This window comes from Nyctereutes procyonoides, unplaced genomic scaffold (assembly GCF_905146905.1).
Source record: "Nyctereutes procyonoides isolate TBG_1078 unplaced genomic scaffold, NYPRO_anot_genome, whole genome shotgun sequence".
Classification (NCBI taxonomy): Eukaryota; Metazoa; Chordata; class Mammalia; order Carnivora; family Canidae; genus Nyctereutes; species Nyctereutes procyonoides.
Window position 1 is genome coordinate 2,775,589 of NW_026575123.1, and position 17,294 is coordinate 2,792,882.

Here is a 17,294-nt window from a genome sequence, read left to right on the forward strand (position 1 = left end):
TGGTGGCTCAGTCAGTTGAGTATCCGACTCTTGATTTCAGCTCAGATCATGATCTTGGGGATGTGAGATTGAGCCTCATGTTGTTGGGCTCTGTGCTCAGTGCAGAATCTGCTTGAGATTCTCTCTCTCTCCCTCTGCCCCTCCCCTGCTTGCGCTTGTGCGCATGTGCATGTGCTCATGCTCTCAACTAAATAAATAAGTAAATAAGTTTTAAAAATTCATTAAAAGAAAACTTAAAGGCTCCATTCTTTATCTTCTACTTAATAAGAATGGGCAAAATATCTAGGTACTTCATGGCATATGGCCCCTTTCTGAGATTCCCATTCTCATGTCCAAGCCCTCTTTTTCCTTCCAGTGCCATGTATACCAGTGTTTATTTGCTGCTTAAACCAGTTCACTCCTCTGTAGGTGTTTCTGGGTTGACCAGCATTCACGTGGCAACTTCTGCTAAAAGTACCTTAGCCCCAACATCAGCACAGGATGGGGGTCAAGGATCTCCAATTGAATAAGTGTGTGGCTTCTTGATGCCTGTGGAAGTAAGGCTAAGGAAGCTGGTCTTTGGAGGACTTATTTCTTAGTGAAATCAGAATTGGTGTGCCACCTAACATGATTTCTAGAGCAGTAGGGGTAAGGCTAAAAAAGGAATGCTTGTACCAGCACTCAGATATCCACATTACACATCGTTTCCTTTAGAGTTACAAAGTAGTCACTTAAGAGACAACATGTTTATGTGAATTGTACACACCTCGCTTGTCATGGAAGAAAGATCCTCAGTTCATAGGCTCTGGGTTCAAAGACTGGCTTTTCACTTATTAATCTTAGGCAAGTCATGTAACATTGTTGAATCCCAATTTTTTAGTCTTTCAAGGCAGTTCTGTAAGATAGAAGGAACATACTAGGAGCATAAGTCAAGTTGCATCAATTTGATCTGGTCCTGTGGTTCTGCATGTGAGTGGCAAGGCAGGTGCTGTCAGTGCTGTGTATCCGTGTGCTGCCTTGTGAGGAACACACGATGCCAACACTATTTACACGTACACTGCTTTGTCTGCGTCAGCTGGAAGCAGAAATTATCCCTCATCTCATTCTTCCTGTTTGGAGTATTTAGAGCTCTTACTCTCTATATCATTTTAGCACCAACTTGTCAGTTTCAAGGAAGAAGTCTGTTGGGTTTTGTTTGAAGTTGGACTGAATCTATAGATTACACAACAACTCCCTATTGTAATCAATCTCCCTGTCTATGAGTTTTACATTTTTCCCATAAAGGTCTCAAATAATGTTTTAAAGATTATTGTCACAATTGCTACTGTAGCCACTGATTTTTTTTTAAATTGCACTTTCAATTTGTGTTTGAGGTTCATCTGTAGCAACATTGTTAAACTCTCCAATTAATTCTGAGTTAAGTTGGATTTTCTATATAGAAAATCATATTCTCCATCGATAAATGACACTTCTTTTCTCTTGTTCTTATAAATTTTTTATTCATATTCTTGTCTTACAGTGCTGGCTAGGACATCTCAAACAGCAATACATATAATTAGTTACAAAAAATAAAATCGGGATTAAAATGTCACACTTATTTGATTGCTGGAAAATTTATTTTATTTTTTTTTAAAGATTTTATCTGTTTATTCAAGAGTGACACAGAGAGGCAGAGATATAGGCAAAGGGAGAAGCAGGCTCCTCTGGGGAACCCAGCACAAGACTTGATCCCAGGACCGCAGAATCATGTCCTGAGCTGAAGGCAGATGCTCAACCACTGAGCTACCCTGGTGCCCTGTCCTATAACATTTTATGTGTATGATGGATCACTGGGAAGAGAAGAATAGGCAGCGTTTTCCTTGATTGAGACTAGAAAAAGAAATCCGTCTCATTGTCAGAGGCTGGCCTTGAGTGTGTCACACCTAAACTTCAGGACACGAAGGGGTAAGGGAGAAAGCTCCACATGACCTGGCGTATCTTAACACCTAAATAAAAACCCAGTTATTTCACATCACCTGTCAATCACTTTCTGGTTCAAGAAAGATGCTAAGACAACTTGTTATAGCTGATTTCAGGTTTTTAGCTCTATCTCTCATTTTAGCTCTATCATCAACAGCTTTAAGCAGTTCCCTCCCCTATGGGCTCAACTGCCCATTCAGGGCTTCCTGTCCTGCTTCTCCTCCTGTCTCAGAACAAGCCCCCACCCCCACCCCCTAATCTGGACACGCCTGCTTTCCTCAGCACATCTGCTCTTGAGTCTGGGTCTAGGTTTTGTCTTCACAGTCCCTTGTTTCTGGATTGATGGCTTGTGGGAGCTTGGGCTTCCATTTTCCCGTGTCTACATCCATACTGGGGCCCAGCTCACCCTCACCTGCTTTTCAACCCCCCGAGTGGCACACTGGAGTCCCAGATCCTCCTACTCACCCAGGAGGGAAGGCTGACATTAGCATGTGAGCAGGGACTTGCCTGTTCTGTTCCCCTTGCACTTAGAGCAGTGCCTGTTGGTTGGCACTGGGCACTCATTGTTGAATGGATGGATGGATGGATGGATGCATGAATTGAATGAGCTTCATTCAGTAATCTCACCAAGAGCATTTCTTGGTGCCAAAACAAACTCATCTTTTGTCTTGTGTTTTCCCCTAGGGCTACCTAGTGACTTACTGGTTAAGTTTTAAGTCCCACTATCCACATAAGAATCTTGCTACAAGCTGCCAACTCTGCTTCATCTCCTTTTACTTCTCCCCTCCAGGGGACATGTTCACTGCCCATTCATCCAGTTATCTGACTTGTTTTTAGGCCTTATCCAGGAGGTTCCTGGAACACCTTACCTATACTATGATCCCATCACATCAATTCTGCTGCCTCATGAGAGAGGCCTTTTTAATGTGGTTATACTTATTCCAGTAACACCATCCTTCCCCAGAAATACTGTAGAAATCCCTCCTTTAGAACTTTCAGAACCTGTTAAAATGATTTATTGCAATTCTTTGTATCTGACCAAAAGCAATTGCAAGTACTCAGACTTGAAGCCAAGTAATTTTGGCTATTTCCAAAATGTAAATCCTGCCTCAAGAACCAGAGTTGTTCATCACTCTAATTATTTACATGACATTGCTCTCTCACAAAGACTAAAAAAGTGGCAGCAGACTATGTTTGTGCTGTTGACCGCACTATCCGAAGCACAGAGCCTGACACACAGTATGTGTGTAACTAATGAATGAGCAAGTGAATGATCTGAAGATCTTCCTAAAAGATATGACTCAGTGAATACATGCCTGACACTGCTAGGTGTTGAGAATATGCAGATGAGTAAGAAAAACAAGTTTTATTTTCTTCCAAGAGCTTAAAGTCTAGGGGAGGAAAAAAAAAACCTTAAGGAGAAATATTTTATTGTCAACTCTTACATAGCACGCATATATATCATTTCATTTAAACTTCCCAACAATTGGGACTCCTAGGTAACTCAGCAGTTGAGTGTCTGTCTGCCTTTGGCTCAGGGCATGATTCCAGGGTCCTGGGATTGAGTCCCCCATGGGGGTCCCTGCATGGAGCCTGCTTCTCCCTCTACCTGTGTCTCTGCCTTTTTCTCTCTGTGTGTCTCATGAATAAATAAATTTTAAAAATCTAAGAAAACAAACAACCTGAAAACCCCTGTAAGATTAGTCTTAGTAAGAGATGGATTTTATGGGGGGGATGGATGTAAGGATGTCCTTCGTAGAACATCAGTCCCAGGCCAGGGCACCCGTGTTTCTTCTCAGCCACTGTTTCCCCTGCTACAGCGAGGCAGCCAGGCAGATGAACGTGGGTCAGACCCCGCCTTGCTCTCGAGGAACTTAGAATCATATCATTTATTCTGCATAGGGCTTTCCTTCCACTTTAGTCCTATTTTCTCCTATTTTGCACTCTGATGAGTGCAAAGAGTCTTCTTAGAAGTTGAAACCTCTGTTTTATGGTTCAGAATTGTAAATGGGAGAAATGATTGGTCTTAAGGAGAATGCCCAAGTCTTTAGGAGTTGCAGGGGGGATTATATTTCTAGGCACCACCTAAGAAAGGTTGTGGCCAAGTTCAAGAGCATCCAAATGAGGGAAATTTGCAATGTGGTGATAATTTGTGTTGGTGAGGAAAGTTGAAGCTGCGAAGTGGCGTCCTGAACAAACTTGTGTTTCAGCTCCCTTGGAAGTTTGTTAAGTAGTCAAAAAGGGTGAGTGAGCCAGTGAGCTGGAGAGGAAGATAGATATTGATAACAGGAAGAAAGTAGAAAACTTCTCTTGATGGAATCCAAAGTCCTCTGTATTCTTTCTGCTGAGTGCTGAGAAGCTCATTGTCACTGAGTACAGGGGCAGGAAGTACCTCTATTCCCTTAGTCCTTCTCTGTAAATGGATTCCAGTTTAGAGGACTCTTATGACTGATCATTGCAATTGAAGAAATGCAAGAAGAGGAACATGGGTCATCTGTAGTCATTGTCTACCCAGAGTTCATGATGTTTCTGAAAGGATGTGGGATTGCATTATACCTGGTGACCTCCACTCATTCCTGTGGGGTGTACTCACTGTCCCAGCATCTAATCCGCAATATGCAGTACAGTTGTTGGTAGCTGTCTGTGGCTAATGAGCACTGGAAATGGCCACTGCAACAGAGAAACTGAATTCTTAATTTATTTAATTTTAATTAATTTTCATTTAAAAATGTACTTTTTTCTTAAAAAAAAATCTTTTAAGTGTGTTTGGAACAGCTTGGATATGTGAATTTACCTTTTCAACTGTGAATTTTGTGAAATCTAAATGTAGATCAAGTATTTCCAGTGAAAATTTGGTGTCTGGTTGTGCTGTAATATAAACTAGACCCTAGCTTCCAAAGACCTAGTATGAAAAAAAAAAAAAGAATATCTCAATAACTTTATTGGTTTTATTGGATTTAGTTTGGATACATTGAGTTAAATGTCATACGTTATTTAATTTTACTTGTCCCTTTTTTAAATGTGACTACTAGAAAACGTTGAATTACACGTGTAGCTTGCATTGTATTTCTGCTGAATCGTGTTGGTCTAGACAATGTCCTATGGGACCCACTGGAAGCATTATTAGGGTTGCTTTAGAGAAAGTTGCTGGACTTTCAAAGCTAGAGACCTGCTTTCCCCATTGTGTTACTATGCCTTTTTTTTTTTTAATAAAGATTTTATTTATTTATTCATGAGAGACACAGAGAGAGTGGCACAGACAGGCAGAAGGAGAAGCAGGCTCCCTGTGGGGAGCCCGATGCAGGACCCTGGGATCACATCCTGAGCCGAAGGCAGATGCTCAGCCACTGAGCCACCCAGGTGCCCCATCATGCTTTTTTTTTATATGAATGGGCTCAAGACAACTGAGGATTGGAAAACAGGTCTTATTAACAGTAAGTCAATTGAGAAAGGTAGCTTTGCTTGTGTTAATCAGGATGATTTTCTTTCTTTTTTTATTTTTAAGATTTAATTTATTCATGAGAGACACAGAGAGAGAGAGAGGCAGAGACACAGGTAGAGGGAGCAGCAGGCTCCACGCAGGGAGCCCGATGTGGGACTCGTTCGGGTCTCCAGGATCAGGCCCTGGGCCAAAGGGGGCGCTAAACCGCTAAGCCACCAGGGCTGCCCTCAGGATGATTTTCTAATGCATTTTCACCCCATGCAGAAACCACTGGTTCTCATGAAAACACATAGCTACATTAGTGCTTTGTCATTTGTGTATGTTCAGACCCTGCTCTTTTTCTGCAGGGAGAAACCTTGGTGATCGTCAGCATGGATTTAATTTGCTTATGGCAAGGAACCTAAAGAAATACAGCTAAAGGGGAATTCCATAGCATTAAAGGAAATATTAGCCTCTGCTAGCTTCTGTTTGAACCCTACCAGCTCCAAGTGGTTTTCGGAGTCCCTATTTCAACTTTTTGGTTAAACTTTCCAGATCTTCCTATTTATAGATTTTAGTTGTTGGCAGCTCCGCGTTCGAGCTGTTGTTGACACCACTGGTGAGGCTTGACTTGGTGGTGATACTGCAGTGTGCTTTCACAGCTTGGTTTGCAAGTTGCTTTCTAAAGATGTAAAGAGAATTACTATCCACTGTAGTAGTATCAACACCTGAGTGAATTTCAGATGCTGAAGTCACATTCCTGCCATGATGCTATCGCTGTTTTAGAATTGTATTTTGCTTAAAGGAAGAGGCGATAAAATACTAATAACATCAAAGATTGCTTGGAAACTTGAAAATTTTGTTTTAGAGGAAGAACTGAAGTTTCCTGTGGCTTTTTTTGAAGGTGGTTTGTTTTTGTTTTTTTGTTGTGTTTTGTTTCTATCAAGGAATGAATAAATAATTCAGCAAGATTCTTAAGTAAGCCGCCCTTCCCCTTATGGGCCACTTTATACCCAAATTTTTATCACAATGACCAAGAGTTTAAAAAGCATTATAGGCAGAAGGTAACTCTGGAGAAAGATGACATCTTTGAGCTTAGGGCTGCTAGCTTTAGCCAGAACAGTATGTGATTTCATTCAAGAATCTTGTTAACCCTTCAATGTCAGTTCCTACATCTGTCAAGTAAGCTTTGTACTAGTTGTGGTGACATGACTCCTAGGGATGCTAGGAGGCTAGAACAGCCTGTAATTGAAGGGCTTTTGGTAATTGAAGGGTATCTTGGTAAAGAGCTTTAGCAGGCTGAAAATTTCTACTAGTTTGGGGTTCTAAGATTTTATTAAGAGGTTAGCTGCTGGGAGTTCAAGCTATTTCTTCAAATTATGATTGGTTGATAGCTCGTGTGCAAAAATAAAGACCCAACCACTAGTAGCAGGGTTACTTTGGGGGCACATGGGACCCGTTCACCCCTTTAGAAAGGCACCGATGCAGCCCTGACCACCATCATGGGGACCATGCCCCTCACCGAAGAGGCTTCCCAGTCTCTAAGCAATTTGATGTGGATTCATTCTTGAGCAAGAAGGGTACCTGGGGCCCAAGCACATGAAAACAGATAGACCCTTCTGAGTGTGAGAGGGGGAAGGTACAGCAGGCCAGAAGTGGGATGGGTTTTCATTCATTCTTGCTTTTCCTTCATTAACCTTGCCTTGCTCCTGCACACTTCAAGTGTCATCAGTGCTGAGAATACAGGCTCCACGTGGAGCTCCAGAAAGTAAAACAGCCCAGCCTTCCTGCTGGCAGGTTTAGGGAGAAACTCCAGAGCCAGTTGGGAGGAAAGAGGAACCAGTGCAGGCACACCTGTCTGGGGCAGTTGTTCCCAAGTAGGTCAGGTAGTCATCAATCAGGAACTTCCTGACTTAAACCGATAATCTCCATTTTATGATTAAAGGCAGAACAGTAGCAACTCAGTCAGGAGGGAAGGACAATTAGAAGATTGGTTAATAAGGTTTCTGAAAAACTGTTGTGAAAGATGATCAGTTAACGCGTCTTGATGTACTAGATTTATTTGTGTTGTGATTCTCAGCCTTACCCTTCTGTGTATTGAAATTGTATGGAGAACTTTAAAGATACGGATGCCTGGCTGATTTACTTGGATACTAGAAATTTTTTTTCTTCTTTAAAGATTATTTATTTATTTATTTGAGAAAGAGAGCACAGACGGAGAAGGAGAACCGTACTCCCCATTGAGCAGGGAACCCAACCCAGGACTCAATCTCAGGACGCGGAGATCATGACCCGAGCCAAAGGGTGCTCCAGGTGCCCCAGAATTTTTTATTCTTCTTAAAGCTTCTCCAAATGATTCTTCTGTGCAGCCAAGATTCAGAATACCTGATGAAAAATTAGAATGTGTGTTTCCTTGATTGTTAATTGATCCTGAGTCCTGAAGGTATGTGGAAATTCAAGCGTACTTTTCCTATACTGTGGAGTCCTAATAGTTTTAATAAAGGCACAGATCTTATTAAAATAGTCTTAACAACAGGGCTTCAAGAGTGTAGCACAGGAATTTCCTTATTTCAGGCCAGTTGGTATTCTGATAAGCACTGCTGGCATCTCTGACACACCCAGAAATCCATTGTCAAAAACAAAACCCCACAGTCTTTGTAACCATGACCACAGTGAAGGAGAAGATGCCTTTTCTGAGTTCCTATCAGAAGTCCTGTGTCTAAGAATTGGGGAACTTCTAAGATTTTTGAAAAGCATCGGTAGTAGAGGTCGAAGCTTCTTGCCACAATGGTTATGACTTCTGGAAAAGTTTTTCTGAAAGAGGAACGCGGGTGTGTGGTGCTGGTAATCAGTGTTCAAGGTTGTTTGTATGATACTTTTTAGAGGTGTAGAGCCTTGGGAGGATGGGAGATGAATTCTGCCCTAATTCCTCAGTGAGGTATATAGTGAAGTCATGTCAATTATGTCTTGGTTTTAATTAAGTTCTCATTTTACATCACAAAGACAGGTTTAATTCTTAAAGCACACACCAAAAAGTAATGCTTTATTTGGGACTTCTCAAATTCCTTGTCATAACAAAGCCTTGCATTTATAGAGAGCCTTTGTATGAAGAAACTCATAATATTTTACAAGCTTCACCTTTAAAATACTATTCTATGACAGTAGAAGTTGGGTATTGGTATGCCAGTTTCTCTGATGGCAATGCTAAGGAGAGGTTATTTCCTTTATGCTGCTTTTTAAGTATAGTGCTCTTACATGGTGCCATTGAAATTATTTTGGTAGTCAACATTTTCCAGAGATATAAATCTTACCCAGATCTAGTTTGCGCTTGTTACTCTAGGTATAGTTTACAGGGTTTTTTCTATTTATATTTATTTTTCTGCCTGAGGCAGCCCAGGAATGATCTGATACATGTAGAGCAAGGGAATTCGTTCAATCTGACCATGGTAGTGGCTATAACCCAGACTTCTGCTTTACAGATTGAGGCATGGTGGGGGGCGAGGGGGATATCTCCTGGTTCACGGGAAATGGACTGAGTCCAGTTAGGAACTTGTAGGATTTCATGCAGACAGCTTCACTGCATTTTAGAGACTTCATTCAGTTTTATTCAGTATTCCTGGATTACCATCATCTGAATTAGAATGTAAATCTTGCTCTGTATCAGATCTTGAAAACCTAAAATTTCTACAGTAAAAAAAAATATCTTTTTCCTTTTAGAGGAGGTCTGGGTTGCCTCCCCTGCAGCCACCCCCAGCAAACAGCTGGGGGTTGTGGGTTCATGCCAGAGCTTCTCTTTCTTTCTCTCTCTTCCTTTTACAAGACTTCCAGGATACAGCCGCTCAAGGAAGAAATGAAGATGAGCAGAGCCCAGAGTGGTTCTGTAACACAGAAAGCTGTGTGGGGGAGGGGTGAAGGGTTTATGAGGCAGCAGGTGGAAGGGGAGGAGGGAAAAAATGGTTCATGCTCAGGTTTGAAGCAAGAGCCTGTGCATTAACCATTTATTCTGCCTCTGGGCTCTGCAGAAGTCTGACCCTCGATCTTTCTTGGCCTGGGTATTAAGGTCCCATGACCCCTGGGAACTTCATTCCCACCCCAGGGGCACTGTGAGTGTTCTGGAGAGCGGTCACAGGACAGGTGGAACATGCCGGGAAGGTGTCTCTCCTTTGGGGGGAGAAATTGAGAAGCACTCTTTAATGGCACCCTTGATACAACTCAATAGCAACTCTCTTAGTTCATTACTTGTTAGCCCCAGGCAGGGACACCGCATCCTGGCTAATTGTAATAGCCAGATCATTAAGGGGAATGGCATTAATGGAGGAGAAAGCAGCTAATCAAGAGCCGAACTTGGCCACTTTGTGGTGCCCAGGATATAAGCTGCTGTGAATTTAAGTACCTATTTCTTTTGCGATGAGAATTAGTTAGGAAGAAAGGATTAGTGACCCTCTTTCAAAAGGTTGATCCAAAGCTTAGAGGCATTTCTGGATAAATCCCACAGCAAGACTTTATTTTTCACAGAGCTAACACCTGCTGGTTACTTTGTGTATAAATAAACTCATACCACCTTTCTAACCTTGGAGCAACCCACTATCAGTAGGACATGCCCTTTCACAGGGTTTCCGAGAGTGATGATGTATATGTTGGTGAGCTCACCTAATCTCTGCTCAGAGCAAAAGCAGTCGTCTCCATCATGGCAGGGATGAGGGGTGTAGTCGGGACCACGGAGCGCACGCCTTTAATTTTCCCATTCAGGTCTAAAGTGCGTTAGCACTGGGTTCCAGCCGAGTGAGCTGAGCATCCTTCAAGCATAGACCTCCCTGGAAACCACAACCTGGCATGCAAAGGAATCACAGCTTGAGATTCTGCTTACAATTCATGTCAGAAATACTTAAGAAATTCAGAAAAAAAAAAGGAGGAAAGAAATTCATACCATCTCTGGGTTGGAAAGGATCTTAAGTAAAATGTTTAAAAATTGGAACAATAAAGAAATCTATTTGAGTTTTGTTTTGTTTGCTTTGATGCTTGTCTTAAAGGGCTGACTTCTAGTTCTAGGGATTAGTGCTGTTTCTAATAATAGTTGGCAGAACCCTTAAATCCTGTGAGGGGACTTGGGGAGCTCTGATGGAGAGAGGGCAGGACTGTGATGATCAGGTTTGTTTAGGTCTGTTTTGCCCACATTGTAATTAATAAGCTCTGACTTGCCAGGGGATACAAGATCACATAGAACAGCATCTTGGAGTCATAAGACATCTTCAAGTTCTATTTGAGTTTCTTCCCCATGTAGGAACCCCCGTAGAGTCACCTTCGAGCCTCAACTTAAACGAGCTTGAGTGGGAACGATACAACATATACATATTACTAGTGCACAGGTATATGCTGCTGGCCCTGCCCTCTTAGGTGCTACAGGGGAGCCTTGTCTTCGCCTTATACTAATCCTTCCCACATTCAAAGACGTCTAGAAGGATCCTTTCAATCTTTTCTTCCCTACAGGCCACGTGTATCCTTAGCACCTTTACCAAGTCCTCATTTGAGAGCATGGAGTCTGCCTCTTGAGATCCTTGGAGAAGCATCAGGGGATTGCCACTCTGATTTCTGGAGGCAGACTCAGCTCCTTCTTGGTATACAGATCTTCTCACTCTAGGTACAAATAAATGTTGAGAGGGTCTGTCCTCCTCACCACTCCTGTGTGCCTCACCTGTACATTTAGATTTTCTGTTCCCTAGAGAAATGGGAAGTAGTTGATTAAGGGGAAATGTGTTTTTGTTAAAAAAACTGCTAGAAATAAAAGTAACATATTTATACTCAGAAATTATCTCAGGTGAGATTTCTGTACCAGGTGAAGTCATCATAGGCACAGGTAATCTGCAAAGGCCCTGGTGGACCTAAGGTTTGTGTCCCACAGGAAATACCTGGATGGATTCTAATTGCTATTTCCATGCAGAGGTTTTGCCAGGAGAACTTCTCTTATACATTGTGTTTAGTCCCTTCCTCAGCTAAATGCATTTACTCCCTCCCATCTGTGCTCCCAATAGGATAAGCAACAGGCTTCAGAAAGTTGGCACCCTGGCCTAGGTAGCTCTGTTGAGTGACTCTCAGGAACCCTACACAACTCTGTGAGGAATGAGGGCACAAAGTGATGAAATATTCCAGAGCTGCAAGGATTCTTACAAGCTTGGACTTATCTCTTGGGATTTCCCCCTTAGTCAGGAAGCCACTGCCAATGGGCTGCTGCTACTTAAATGTAGTGTCCTATTCTTCTGTGTATACCAGCCATACCATCTCGTGAGCTGGAGACTTGAACAGATTACTTAACCCCTGTGATCTTCAGGTCAGGTTCCTCATGTGGAACGGGGATAATCATGCCTTCCTTGCCGGGTTATTGGGAGTCTAAAGTAAAGGCTTCATGGCAAGTGTATTCCAAATGTGCCCCTTCCTGATGGTTGCAGTGACAGCAGCTCCCAACTAAGAGCAGCACATACGCTCTGAGGTGTGTAAGTATTATTATGAGTGCCTGTATATATGTGTGGGTAAAGCGACACAATTTTAGATATTGAGACCATCTTGGATATTCGAGGACTTGACAGTGGCAGTACCCATAATACCTCATGCAGGTGTTGGCTTGTAATGGACACTTGAAGAATGCTGAAGTATTTTTCATAACAACCATAAGGAGAAAAATGCCCTCGTGACCTTTTACAGCGGTCTTTGACTACAGGGCCTGTTGCTCACACTTCTTTTTATTCACTTTGCTGTGCACAGATAACTGTTCTGGGCAAAAGGAAGACTTAAGATGCTGTAACTTATTGTGTCTGATTGACAGGCACGATATGCTGTCTTCTGGTTTTAGGCCAGGAAGATGAGAAAAGGTGCTGTTTCAGTTGTAAATATACAGGGATCTGCATAAACCCACCTGTTCAAATGTCCAAAGCAAGAGCCCATCTCAGACCAGTAAAGCCAGGCCCTTAAAAAGATCTCCTCATTGGTGTGTGTGTGTGTGTGTGTGTGTGTGTGTGTGTGTGTGTGTGTGTGGTTTGTTGGGTGCACCCCACCCTGCCCCCTTCCAAGGGCTAAATGGGCATCTGGGTGACAAGGACGGAAGCCCAGAGGGACAAGGAATATAGCTCCACCTGTCCTAATTTTTACAGAGTATCCCCATTTTTTCCCTCCTAAAATTACTGCAAGCACATCAAAAGCCAAAGGCTGAATGAGCTGTCCAAATATAATGACTTGGCCCCAAGAGGGATGTTTCTCTCAGCAGAGCAGCTGGACGCTAAGAGGAGGGACTGCTTGGGCCGCCGGGATAGGGGTCTTCCCGAGCCTCTAGGGGATGGAAAGGTAGCATCGCAACGTCACTGCTGGGATTTGATGGAGCCAGTTTTCTCCTTCAGAGTTCATGTTTGAACACCTCCGATCCCAAGGTATATCCCAGATCCTAAGGTGTCTTCCTTCCTTCTGGGGAGATGTCAAAACTGCTATGCATGGCCTGTGGCTCCGTGTACAGTGTGGATTGAGAAAAGTAGACTGGTGTTTTTGTATCTTTTCCCAAGTTCTTTAAGTTGATCTTGCTACCTTGGGGGTGAAGAAAATATTCAATGTAGTTTTGCCAGTGAAAGAGAGAATGTTAGTTTAGGTTCTTGGTGCGTGTCTGTTTGCATCCACTGTGCCAAGAATCTTTAAAACTGTGCAGTTCCACTTTCTGTCTTGCTCACTTTTTGGGTGACGTATGTATCGCTCTAGTTAATGAAAGCTTATTTAATGAAAGCTCCAGCCACCACCTTGCATCATTTTGCAGACACCTGAGGGTACCTGAATTGTGCATTTAGACCTCCAGTGTAGTGAATCTCGGTAAATTACTTCCTACAGGAGACATTTCTTCTTTTCAGTCTGTGGAAGACAAACTGTAGAGTACAAGCCTCCGCTTTCTCAGGCAGCTTTCCTAAAAACCTGCAGTGTGGAAAAGAGCCCCTTCCTTCAAAAGATTGAGTATTCACAGCGTGTCCAGTGTATCTCTGGTGCCTGCTGTTTTCCATCTTGGTTAAGTTGCTAGTTTCACTGCAATGAAGGGACACCAGACTGCAGCAGGATGAAAAGGGCACCTGTAGAATTTCCACTCTCATTTCCTGAGAAATGGTCACCACTCTGTTCGAGTGGCACACTTCCCCCTCAGGACTATACACGGGCTTCAGAAACCATCATTGGGCATTCAGGAGAGGGGTGGGGCCTATTTTGGGGAAAAGTTGCTAAATTGGGGATATCTCAGCTTTTGAGGAATCTTTAAGATTACCTATGAACCATCTTTTTGCAAGTACAACCAAACTTTGTGTCTGTTTTTCTCAGTTCCAGAAACGTGTTATCTTTATTTCCAGAAAATTAATAATTAGCAACAGGTTCTAAGTATCTCAACCCTTCAGCTTCTTTAAAGAACTAATGGTGCAAAAACAAATGTGTCAGTGTATCAGGGGGATCCCATTGATTTATAGAAGCTCTATGTTGAATAATTTTGAAAAGGGAAGACTCTTGGTAATAAGATTAGTCTTTTTTTTTTTTTTTTTTTTTTTACTCTTCTAGTCTGTAATATGCAGCCATGGGGTGGGAAGGAGAGGGGAGGGAAATACCATTCTCCTATGGATCATAAGTTTAAGTTTATTTTACATGATAGTCATAGGTTCCTAACTACTTGATTTAAAAATGAGCAGAATCCAGTGCCTACCCTTCATTGGCCCTTCATGGTTTGGGGGAGAAAGGAGGACAAGGGAATAGACTTCATTTTGGTTCTGGTAGTTAAATGCTTGCAGCAACTCTACTCCATATTCCATTTAAATTAAAAAAAGAAAGAAGAAAGAAAGAAAAAAGCCTTCTATAATGGTTAGTGAAATTTACATTTCATCCCTTGCCTAAAACTATTTTTAGCCTATTTTTTCTTTTCAGAGCTTTGTGTGCTGCTCCCCCCCCCCCCCTTAGGTATTACAATTGGTCTTAGAAATGGCAGTGCCTCCCTTTTGTTTTGCAGGTTGGTTTGATAGGTTGTGTCTGCAAATTTGAGAGCAGCACGTTTAATTTTTTTAGCATCTAAACAATAATGTAACCACATCACGGCCTTTTCAGTCACATCATTGACCTCCACCAGCGGTTTATCCCCCTACAACACTTGAATGCATTAATATCACTGTCTGTAGCATTTTAATTTAATTAGAGCAGTGGTTATAATCCTCTTGGGAAAATTGTTATCTTCTCTGTAAAATGTTAAAATAAAACACCTCTGGTTTTCATCGGACTGACAATTTGCTTTTGAGGTGAATGTGCTGTAAGCAGGTACTCCCCTTCCCTTTGTTGGGGTCAGACCACAGAAGCAGTTGTGAGGACCAAGAGATTTCTGTGATTTGAGAAATTGGATCTTGGTCTCCTTAAGCCTCTCTGTCTAGATGTCTCCATCTGAGATAGTGGTGTTTTTTTTTTCCTATTTCTAATTGCTCATTTCTAATATTTTATTCTTATTTTTAATTTTAGTAGTCTGCAGGTTGTGCCTTGTAGATACTAAGTGCCTGATTGTAGGAATAGATGAAAAAATGTGAACCTTGTGAGTCGCTCTAGAAATTAACAAAAACAAGAGACAAAGGGAAAGAAGCCTGTGGTGTGGGATTCCCAAGCGTGTATTTTGTTCTGTTTAGGAACAGAGCCCACGTACTGGGCAGTGTCCTTTCTGGGGTCCCCATAATGCTCTGCTGGCTGCCGAACCCAGGGTCAGGGTAGGTGTGTAATGGCCGCTAGCAAATTGCTTAAAGTCCTAGAAGCACATTTTTGCTTTTCTCCTTCTTGGTCAAGGTATCCTCTCTTCTGATAACTGACAGATCTCTTCTTTGAACCTTTTAAAAAGGGCTTCCCATCCCAAGTTTTTGGTGTTGCAGTATGGCTGAGTAGAAACCATTGTCAGGAATAAGAATCTAGAATGTGTCTGTCTAGAATTGTTTGGACATGGGGGTGCTGGTATAAAATCCCAGGGCAAGCACTGAAGTGTGGCATTTCAGTGTAGCAGGAAGGACAGGCAACCACACAGAAGTACATGCAATGACAAGTTAGCAAGTCAGAATATATGCATTTTAAAGCTGATACCTAGCTTGACCCTTATCAGTAGGCTGGAGGTAGATTTCCCAAGAAACAAAGCAAAATCCGTTTTGGGGGCTGGGTCTCCTTCATTTTTGTCCTTGATGGATTTAGTGAGGGGCGAAGGAGCTGGCATGATGTGGCCTGTCACAGAGACCAGTTGCAGGATCTGGTGAGTCTCTCCTTGCTTTAAGAGACAGTCATCATATTATGAAATGCCATCTTCTTTTTTTTTCTCGCACTTGTGCCATGCCATTTGAAAACTTTTGGCTGCACTATGTTTTCTTCATCAACAGTTTCACTTCTGCAAAAACCCTAACAAAACAAAGCTATTTCTGGGAATAAAGTTAACGGCAGATAAGATATCTAGACATATATTGGGACTGGGTATGTTGGTTTTTTTTGTTTTGTTTTGTTTTTTTTTTTTTTTTGAGGGTTGAAGTGTGTGGAGAATCTGTTAAATTAGAAAAACAGACTGTGTTTAAAATGCTTAGAAAGCCTATCTCACTTTGAAAAACCCCCAAACAGATTTTGTATGTTTCCCATAGGTGCGTTGATGTCTTTGCCTCATTCACCCCCAAAACCCCAAACCAAACACCAAAAAATATAACTCATCCTTAAGCTAGGGTTGCTCAAAATAGGAGTGATGTTTGCTAAGGTTCAAGAAAAGTGAATTGAAGCTTTTGCCCCTGGGTGACCTTTCACCAGACATCTTGATCGATACAGAAATGAAATCTAGGATGTGTGCGCCTGCCTTTAATTAAGAAGTTCACGAGGAAAGTATAGGATGTATGCTTAAACAGAAATATTCCAAATGCCCTGTTTGCTGGTAGAGGATGCCTCAGGGAAGGTACAGCGATTCCACTCGGAAATTACAGAAATATGTATATATTCATTTAAAATCGAAACTTCCTACCACAACCACCAAACTTTCCAGGCTCTGAGCAGAAGAGCAGCTTTAATTTGGTTATAGAGCCGGGGGGACTCCCCCGTTTCCCTTTTCACATTTGATGAAATATAAAATGTTAGAGAACCATCTTTCCAAAACATAAATAACCCCTTTGCTTTATTTTCATCTGTGATTTTTCTTTTGCTTCTGATCTTTGTTTTCATGATGGCGTCTTACTAATCTTTCTCCCCCCAACTAATTTTTGTACCTTGTAATGTTCCACTTTACTTTGCACGTTTGAACTAGAGAAACTAATGGAAGTTATGTTTATTTATGTATGGACTTTAAGTCAAAGTAGTTGATCCAAGATGCAAATTGCACTGCTCTTCTAGCTGATAATAGTTGGTTCCTTGCCATTATTTGCTGCGTTTTAACTTAAAGCTAGTAATAATCCTTCCCATCCCATCCAGTTGTTTTAATTGATCTAACAAACACTGTTTGAATTTAAACAGTGAATCTGCAGAAGTCTCCTTCCCCCTTTTCTTGTCAGTTAAATAAGTATCTTCAATTAAACGGTACTTGCCTTAAATGCAGATGGTTCTTGAGTGAGCTCTGGAATACTTCAGGAGGAAAGGAAGTATCGATTCTGAGTTGGAGAAAGAAAGGGCAAGGAGATGCCATTAATGTTGCAGAGAATACCCTGCTACGGAGGAAAAAAATTAAACACTGGATATTTTTGGTTTATAATGAGATAGGGAGAGCACAGAAGAATCCTGTTTGTAGATTTATTAATTAAATCTAGAACTTAGAAGCCATCACCCTGAGCTTACCTCTCAGGGGACCTGAGTACAGAATCGTATCTATAGTAGAAGCTGGGGATATTGCCAGAGAAGAGGAAAACGTGGTTTTAATGTATGGGTGACATTAGTTATGTGACCTGGACAAGTA

The 17,294-nt window shown here is 41.9% G+C and overlaps 1 protein-coding gene across 3 annotated transcripts in view; it reads left to right on the top strand.

Moving 5' to 3' along the window:
- ETV6 (ETS variant transcription factor 6) overlaps nucleotides 1-17,294 on the top strand; it is a 243,710-nt gene that overhangs the window by 76,055 nt on the left and 150,361 nt on the right. The gene's annotated exons all lie outside the window — the stretch shown is intronic.